We start from the raw sequence: 10,011 nt of genomic DNA on the forward strand, positions 1-10,011 counted from the left end.
TACCTCGAATCAATCTTTGGTAACTCTAAAGAACCCGAGCTTTCCCCTCGAGTAATGCCTTGACTTGCTCTTGGTTTAAAACAATAATAAAATACAACAATTAACAAACAATGGCCTAATTAAGCCCGAGTTATTATTTAATCCTAGCCCTAGATGAATTTCATGATCATTCTACCCATCAAGGGATTTTCCTACCATTAATTCAAGTCAAAAACTTCCCCAAGAGTATTTTATGGCTTAATAATCAAAATACAAGTTTTGAGATTTTTTTTGCACAATAACCCAACTAATCCGCTATAGCGGCCCGACCCGCTATAGCGGCGTTTCCATAGCAACCCACCCACTAGAGCGGGGATTAATCTACCCTGGTATATATAGTAGCATGACACCCGCTATAGCGGATTGTACGGAGCCTGATACTTAGAATCCTCCCCAAATCTCCAATTTCACAACACACCTTTGAACATTGACGTTCTATATTAACCCCTTCACTCCATGTCTATTACGAGAGTTCTACATACCCAAATTCACTTCCAAAATGCCTTATGAATTCCTTAACGTCTTAGCTACTAAAAAACATGATACAAGCTTAGACATGACACTTAATTCATTTTCAGGCCGTCCTAAACCACACCTTACTCAGATTTCACCTAAGAATGGAGTAGCCTAAGATTTTCAAGTCACTACCCAAAAGGTTTTTTTATCCAAATCATTCACCATTAGTCTACCCGTAATGATTGAAAAGAGTTGTTACATATACATACTAAGTACCCAATAATTTGGTACTCATAATACACTTCTGCACATTTTCCTAATGCAGCTTGTAATACGAGCCACCCATACTGGGCATTGAATCTCATGTGGTCATCGCAGACTTGAATCGTGGTGAGCTCTTAGTGTTCTAAGACTTGTTTCTTTTCTTTATTTCATACCTTTCTATGTATTTTGTAAATTTATTAGAAAAAACTTGATCCATATAGTCCATTCTGTACTTAGATACTTTTATACTAGTGACACCAGGTCTGGGGATCTTATGTATAGTTTGTGTTTCTCGGTCATATTTAGGCACATTTTTAATATTTTGTATTAAATTTACATAACTATTCCATAGGCCCTATTATGTATCTCTATTTCTACTTTCCATTATACATTTTCAATAGATTATTGTCTTCTGCTTTGGATTTAGGCTTGCCTACTGCAGAGTTATAGTAAGCGCCATCATGTCACGATTTCAGTTCGTGGCATGGTTTGGGTGGAATGACCATGAAATTGGTCTGGGGTTTGAGATTAAGTTATAATCCAAGAATGTTTAGGCCAAGTGAGGCTGGTTTGGTGTTGTATTATTGTTTTAGACCAAGAGCAAGCTAAAACTTCACAGAAGGGGAAGACTTGAGGTTCAATAGAGTATTCAAACTTGATTCAAGGTTTGCATGAATTGATTTCCAATCTACGTTATGTGTGCATGTTAACTGTATCTTTATATTGCTTGTACAATACGTGATTAGGGAGAAAAATGATGAATGTAATATGATATCTTGTTGTCAATCATATGCAATAAACTTGTCTTAACTACTTGTGGTCTTACAAGTGTGGTTGTAATCATTATGATTGTCATTTATGTGTTGTCTTTGATTTTAGTTGGCTCGGGCACAACAACTAGTACAAATAATCGATTGTCTTAGGTATAACACTTAGTACTGGAAATCTAATAGTTGGCTTGGGTAGTAGGCCTTGTACAAGTTTCATTATTGTTGGCTCATGTACCATGCCTGGTATATGGTTGATTGATTTATTGTGTGTTGGTTTCATGATTGAACCGGGCTTATTCAATTGTGGTGATACTGGACATGTTTCTGGTAGTGGTTAAGTCAGGTTGATGACTGAGAGTCCTGTGTATGTTCACTGACATGAGTTACCTATGTGTTGTCCTTGTTTATTGAGTTACAGTTGCTTGTTCATATTTTATATATCGGGAGCTAGATTATGATCCTACCGTTATACTATCATTTTTATGTACTGATAATGCACTTGTTCTTTCTTTGTTGATTATAAGACATATTCCAGTGATCGCCACACAATCTCACATGTGAATCCAATGTTCCCTGAATCCAAGGGTGAGATGCTTGTTTTAGGTTGTTGTGGATTTATATTCTCTTTCTAGTTCACCGTTTGAACTTAGACTCCTTTTATTTTGGGGTTGCATCCCCGTAATCTAGACTATGTAGATGTTCTGGTAACACGACTTTTCGATTCTAGGGGAAATATTTTCGCAAACGTTTTTTTATAACGATTTTTAGTTAAGAAACTTTATTTAATTGATGAAACTATTATTTAGATATTTAATTGTTTTTGGGTTGGCTTGAGTAATTGGTTCTCCCATTGGGGTTTAGTGTGGGTGCCTTTCACGATAGTTTAGGCTGTGAAATGTACCATAACATAAAATCATACATTTTTTATTTTTCAGAAATAGTATTTTTCTAATTTTCCTCCATGATTATTAAAAAAAATAAGACTAACAAATTAAAATGGAGGGAGTAAGGGTTAAGAATTCAATACTCTCTCAAAATGCAACTATATATTTGTATACAAAATATTTAAAGTAAAATAAATTAAAAATATGTGTGCGTGAGAAATTTAATACAGTGGAATTCTAGATATGCCCCTAATCAATGAAATTTGCCGTACCTAAATATTAAACTTTTCGATTTAACCCCAGTCAATATCATTTATTATACCTAATTAATACAATTAGTTATTCGATAATTAAAGCTTGAAAAATTAATTTACAAATAGAGTAGAATTAAGTTCTGAGCAATATGAATAAGATCTTTATGACCGCTTAACGTTATATTCATTTTTAAGCACTTTCAACTGATCTTCTGTCAAGTCTTCACTCTTTCATTTTCTATTATTTTTTTCGATTTCACAATGTAAGATCATTTCTTTCTCAGTTGTTTGTATGTAATTTGGAGCATTATAATACCACTGTCAATTTTCAACACCAACTACCTTTATCACCACCCACCACCCTTATTCGCCACAGATACTGCACAACTAGTGCACAACTCTTAACAATTCATGGTCGTTATCAATAATTGTCCGCTATCATCATCACTAATCATCGTTAATTTTTAATATTTTTATTTTATAATATATAATATTTATAGCACGGTATTATATATATATATATATATATATATATATATTCAGATGTAGAGAATTTTAAATTTTGGTATATTCACTTGGAGAATAAACGTGAGACCTACATTCATTAAAAATAACAATTTTATTTTATTTTTTGTCTAATTATTTAGGTCTCAAAGCAATGATAATTCAAAAAGTCATCAAACCTTCAAAACTATGTTGCAGGAAGCTATGTCGAACATGTATTAATTATTTACTTTTTTGTGTAAATAAGTTTGTTTAAATTTCCCCAAAAATATTTTGTTTACATGTTCAAATATTTATTTAATTGAAATTCTTCTTGTAGAATATTTTTTTAATACACACTTATTTTAAATATTTAGAGATACTATACATTATTTTCTTATAAATGGGAATATCATACACATCATTGTCAACATGTGTGATTTTCAGAACTAATATTGAACTGGAGATATTTTTTGTTATTTAATACTCCCTCTGTCCCAATTTATATGACTTACTTTCCTTTTTAGTCAGTCCCAAAAAGAATGACACATTTCTATTTTAAGTAACAATTTGCCTATAAAATGTCTTTTTTACCCTTAATGAAATGATTTACAACCACACAAATTTCTATCATTCATTTTTGGACCACAAGTTTTAAAAGTCTTTCCATTTTTCTTAAAGTTTGTGCCAAATCAAAGTACATCATATAAAATGGGACGGAGGGAGTAGTTTTTTACTTGATTATATTATTTATCTGTTTTTACAAATCAAGACAAGTTTATTGTTTTCATTCAATACTACTTCTATCATTGAATAAATATATAGAATAATAATTGTCAAATTTAAAATTTTTGAAACATAATTCACTAAGTTAATTTAATAAAATATTTTTTTCAAATAGATTTAATAATGGACTCTATTAAATATTTTTTAATAAATGTTGTTGCATTAGACGAGACACTATAAAATTGTCCACACATATAAGTATTTTTAAAAAAATAAATATTAGTTCATGCTAATTTGCGCAACTTGAATATAAGAATTCTTCTTTTGACTATACATCTTAGGTAATATTTCCGACTAATAAAAATTATGAAACAAAACAATAAAAAAATTATCTGTTTTAAATAGCTAACATAATATTATTAGGCACGTGCATAACACATGCTATCCTTTACTAGCTTGCATATACATGGAAAAGTTGTGCATATACATTTTGGTAGCATCACGACCTTTTATTCTTTGTTATTTTATAATATATATGTCATGATGAACTTTGTAGATTTCTTTCAACTAAAAGTGTAAGGGATACTTTTGAATAGATTGTTATTTATAATTTAAAATATAGATTAAAGTCTAAAAGTCTAAAACTTGATTAATATCAAGTGTTATGTTAATCCATATTTATTATTATTTTATGGCCTAAATGAAAAATTAGAAATAATATGCTATTATTTTCATTTATATATAGATGGAGCTTTCTACTAGCATTTATTATTAATTAAAATATCTTTCTATTTTTACTTGAATTTGTCTATTTACAATCTAATTAAATATATTTTCTTAGGTATGAGCATATTGAACTTTCAAAGGTATATTTCTTTGACCTTTTTTTTAATGTTTTATTTTATAATTTTTACTTAACCATCATTTATTTTTGATATATAGGAAAAGAATGTTCATACACCAAGGGTATGTGATGATAAATTATTATTATTATTAGTAGTAGTAGTAGTAGTGTGATTGTGCTATTATTATTACTACTACGTAAATAAATGCAGGCTCTCTATCCATACGATAGAATGCCAATAATGCATTCTTGTTCTAATGTAAGTGTACATTTTATCCCTAGCTTATTTTTAGTATTTTAAATGAGCTTATATTTAAATAAAATTAATTTTCAATATATTTGTATATCCATACGATAGAATGCCAATAATGCATTCTTGTTCTAATGTAAGTGTATATTTTATCCCTAATTTATTTTTAGTATTTTAAATGAGCTTATATTTAAATAAAATTAATTTTCAATATATTTGTATATAATGTTTCTAAACTGATACAATTGTATATTATTTTCAATTTAAATGAAATTACTATACAGAGGAGTTGTTGAGCAAGAAAATGGACATCAAAAGAGGGAGCATCCATGGCTGACCAGGTAATATTCCCCTTTATTGTGCTTTTTAAAAAAAAATGTTTCTTAACATTTAAAACCAATTTATTTATTTTTTAAAACAAATTTTCCAAAAATATATTTTAACCTTACATAAATGTCTTTTTTAGTAATTATTTGACAACTTATGAAATAAAATGAATTACAAAAGAAATTAAATCATGAATTCAATTTGTAAGAAACAAAAATACAATAATGAATTTGTGAAAATGCTAATAATAACTATTGATTTGAAATGTAGTCCTAATCCTATTAGCAACCGATTGCACTATCCAAGCTTTACTGCCAAAGGTCTACCAGTGGACCCTCACTTGCGTATGCTTAAGGAGAATCCAGACTTTCGTAAGTTAACAATTTTAAATATAATTATAAACCAAATTAAAGAATATTGTTATACGGTTATTTATTATATTTAATTTTTATTCTTACCAGTTAAAATTGCAAGCAAGTCTGAGGCTAATAGTAAGAACAAAATGGTGATGGATTTGAACAATTGAGGAATATTGTGCTGGTGCTGGACTCTATATCTTAGTAGTGCAAATTATGTTATTGAATAAATCCTTTGAGAATATTGTGGAACATTCTGAATATTCTTGGTGTTGTCTTTTCATTTAGTCCTTTCAATTTCATAGGTAGAGAAGTGTTGGACTTCTTTATTCAAGTTTGAATTTTGTAGTTTTAATTTGTTGTTAATTTAAAATAATCAATAAGTTGTATTTCTAGTTTCAGTTTGTTTATTTTACTTATTTCAAACATCCTTTGTTATGATTTACTTTATTAATCAGAAGTGTTTCCTCCGTTTTAATCTACTTGTCTTAGTTATTACTCTCTTAGTTTCAGTTTGTTTATTTTTAACTTGACACAGTTTAAATAAGTAAAGAGAATTTATGAATCTTGTAATCTTAAAAAATATGTAGAATGTATCAAAATGCATTTTAATTTCGTGATCTTAAAAATGTCATGTGTCATGTGAAAAGTTAAAATTTTGAAAATTGTCAAAAAAGAAAAGAAAAACTCATTTTCAAATGGACTAATAAGAAAAATAAACAATATATATATATGTCACGACCCAGACCGTCGTGATTGACACCCAGACTAACCCTCCGGTGGGAGAACTATTACTACAACCAGACTAAGCATTTAAAGATACGGAAGCAGGTTTAAATGACTAAAGAAATACGGAGTTCCCATAAACTCCGGAAGTTCAACAAAACAACTAACAACTATTGCGGAAGTTAACCCCTAGAACTGAAAGTTATTGTACCAAAACATCTAAAGTGCAACAAGTCTAAAAAAAGGGGTACAATCCCAACTAAACATAAGAAATATCTAAACACTAGTCTGAGTCTGAAGAGAATGGACTAAACAAAAATGAAGGATCCATGGCAGCCTGAAGCTCACCATTGAATCCGATCTCTAATCTCCTAGCTGAGGTCTATCAGTAACCGCCTGAAGATGCCTTGTACTCAACAAAGAACGAGCAAGTGCAATATCAGTACACAACCACAGTGTACTGCTAGGATCACACGGCTATTCCATTAAGTAAATATATACAAGCAATCACAACACAGTAAACACATATACAAAATATATAAATCAGTTATCATTTCAGGAGCAATGTACAATTCCACATTCTCAATAACAAGTAGATACGACAATACAATGGTCCTCTCGTGGAACCCACACCCAAATCACACCCCATAATGAACATTACTCATAATCATATAATCAAGTATTAGGTTCATGGCATATAATTATTCATTCATACTTATTTCACTAGGTTTGATCTACGGTGCCTCATTCATATACATACATGCATTACATTGAAACAATTACCGACATATATCACACCAACATGAAATCAAACCATAACCTACCTCGAAACCAAGCTTGAATCCTCCTAAGGCACTTGAGCCTTCCCTTTCCAGATTCTTTCCGCTTGTTCTTGGTCTGAAAACAAATAATTAATGCAAGGATCAATAAACAAGGCCTAGTTTACCCGGATAATAATCAATCTATCTATCCATGGCGAATCCCAAGATCCTAATGTTCAATTAGGGCTTTTCCCACCATTAGTTTCAGGTCAAAACCCTCCCCTAATAATAATTACCCAAGAATCTAAGTTCTACGGATCGAAAAACAAATTAAGGGAGTAAAAACCTTACCTTTAGCTCTAGAAGAGGTGGAAAACTGTCAAGAACTTGCCATGGGTCATCTCTTAGCTCTCAAGAATGGAAGTTATAAAAAATAACTTTTTTGGGGTTTTTACACGACTTAAGTCGCGACTGGCCCGCTACGACGGACCCCATCCCGCCACAGCGGCCCCGCCTTCACGGGATTAATCCCACCCTGGAGGCTTGCACGGAGACAGAGAGTCGAAATTTGAGTTCCAAACTCCCATTTCACAACACCCCTTCAAACCTTGACGTTCAAAAACTACCTATTCACGCTAAGATCAGTTTCGAGAGTTCTACTCGCCCGAATTCGATTTCGTAAAGCCGTACGGGCTCCTTAACATCTTGAGTATCTACTCATGTGATCAAATTCATAATTAAATCTCTCATTCATTACTAGATTTCCCTAGACCTCGCTTGACTCAAATTCCGTCCGAATCTGGACTAGGCTAGGAATTCCCAAGTCACTACCTAAAAGTTTTTCTAGCCCAAATCTTTCCCCATTGGCTTTTCCATAACGACGGGAACATGTCGTTACAATATATTTGACATTTATTATATCATAAACTTTGAGCACATATTGTAATGTTCCATTTCTTGTGAATTTGCTTAACTGTGAAATGACCATTTTACCCTTCCTCTTAGCTTTTTAATGCTTAGCTTGGGTTACGGGAATAGTTGGTGTGGTCCCGGATGTGACTGGGTGTGTGTTTGCCCCTTTTGAGTTGAGAATATTTTATATGGTTGACTTTGGTTAACATTATGAGTTTATATGGGGATTCCGTCAATTTTATTCAGTCTGTAACGTCGAGTTTGGTCTAGTAAGGTAATCGGTTAGAGTCCCGAGACCTGAGGGGTATTCGGTCATAACCATCTATTCTTTGAAACCTGATGATTCCATTAGTTCAAAAACATGTTTCATGATGAATTTGCACTGTTGGTTCGTGTTTATAGGATTCCGAATGAGTTTCAAGGGTCAAAAAGATGTTTTCAAGGTTGCTTGTGTTAGGGGTGTTCGTGGTTTGGTTTGGATAAGTTATTGGTTAAAATCAAAACCAAACCAATCTAGTCAGTTTTTAAAATTTCTAAAACCATACCAAACCAAATGAAAAAATATAACCGTCGGTTTTGGTTTAGTTTTTCTTATTTTTTCGGTTTGGAAGTAATAAATTTTTTGAGGACATACGTATCTCGATAAACCTGGACACTTAGTACGTGAATAATCCACATAAAAGCTATTGTCGGTTCAATTAAGCAATACTAGAGTTATTATTACACGAACAAAGTGATTCAATTAAGAGAAATGTGATTATCTTATGTAAGTTAGGGTAGGTAAAGACTACATAAATATGCCATTTAATTTGACCTCATTTTATATTTATGCTTTTCAACTTTGGGTGTGCACAAGTAAACACTTAAACTTGTATAAAATTGAACATATAGATGCATGAGCCCTATGTGACATAATAACACCACATAGAGACGCAAATTGCCATGTAGAATGCCACTTAGGATACTTGTGCCCCGTTTGTTCAATTTTATACAAGTTTAAGTGTCTACTTATGTACACTTAAAATTGGAGGATATAAATGTGAGCTGAGACCACGTTAAATAGCATATTTATGTATTATACCTATTTTTTTTACTTTTTGAAATTTATAAAGTTAAAGAAAAAGATAAAAATGTGTTTGATAATACTTTTTAAAAAAAAATAATTTTTGTGTATTAACAAGAAATATACTTTTTTTTTTGGGGACAAATTTAGCAATAATTTGGTCCGGGCTCAAATTAAAAGCGGGCCAAAATCCGGTGAAGGAAAAAAATACGATCCATGTTATTTCTCGACCGACCCTCCACCACCACCTCCTCTTCTCACCGATCGACGACGTCCGCCGTCTAATGTAAAATCCTCTTCTCCTTTCATGCGTTTATGCAAATATTCAATAAATTTGTGTTGGGATATAGTTTTTTTCTCTTTTTTACTGCATACCAGATTTTTAAAATAAATTATTTAGGTAACCATTTTAGAATTCGAGAATTTCAAAACCCTAATTGAACTCTGAGTTGATATACTTTCTGATGTATATTATTGATCATTTCAGAATTTTGGCATCGAAGGTTGTCCAGATCACACGGTCTTTTTTATTTATTTTTAGAAGTGGATTTATACAGTATAAGTTACCAGGTAAAAGATTTAATTTTTTCTGATGTTTCTTTAGTAAATTTGTCAAAGTTATTTGTTTGTTTGTGATGCTGGTGATTGTTATTTTTGGCATTCTGTTTAAGCTAAGTAATAAGAGTATTACTAGAAATTGTGGGTGTCAAATATGAGCATTTGACTTGAAAGGTGATGATTTGTTTTGATCATAGAAGATTTATTAGTAGAGCTGTGGATCTAGCATCAGTGGAATGATTCAAAGTAGAAAGCTGAGTATGACTAGATTGTCTAAATTGTGTACCCTGCTTGATGAATAAGGGAGGGAGGAGGGGGGGGGGGGGGTAAAAAAAACA

At 31.6% G+C, this 10,011-nt stretch overlaps 1 protein-coding gene across 1 annotated transcript in view; it reads left to right on the forward strand.

Moving 5' to 3' along the window:
- The first annotated feature begins 9,284 nt into the window (after positions 1 to 9,284).
- LOC102591301 (uncharacterized) overlaps positions 9,285 to 10,011 on the forward strand; it is a 15,638-nt gene continuing 14,911 nt past the window's right edge. Inside the window, exons 1-2 of the mRNA XM_006342267.2 lie at positions 9,285 to 9,401; positions 9,603 to 9,685. The gene's annotated coding sequence lies outside the window, so the exon portion shown is untranslated. The remainder of the gene's footprint in view (positions 9,402 to 9,602; positions 9,686 to 10,011) is intronic.

Source organism: Solanum tuberosum, unplaced genomic scaffold (genome assembly GCF_000226075.1).
Source record: "Solanum tuberosum cultivar DM 1-3 516 R44 unplaced genomic scaffold, SolTub_3.0 scf00037, whole genome shotgun sequence".
In the NCBI taxonomy this organism is placed as follows: Eukaryota; Viridiplantae; Streptophyta; class Magnoliopsida; order Solanales; family Solanaceae; genus Solanum; species Solanum tuberosum.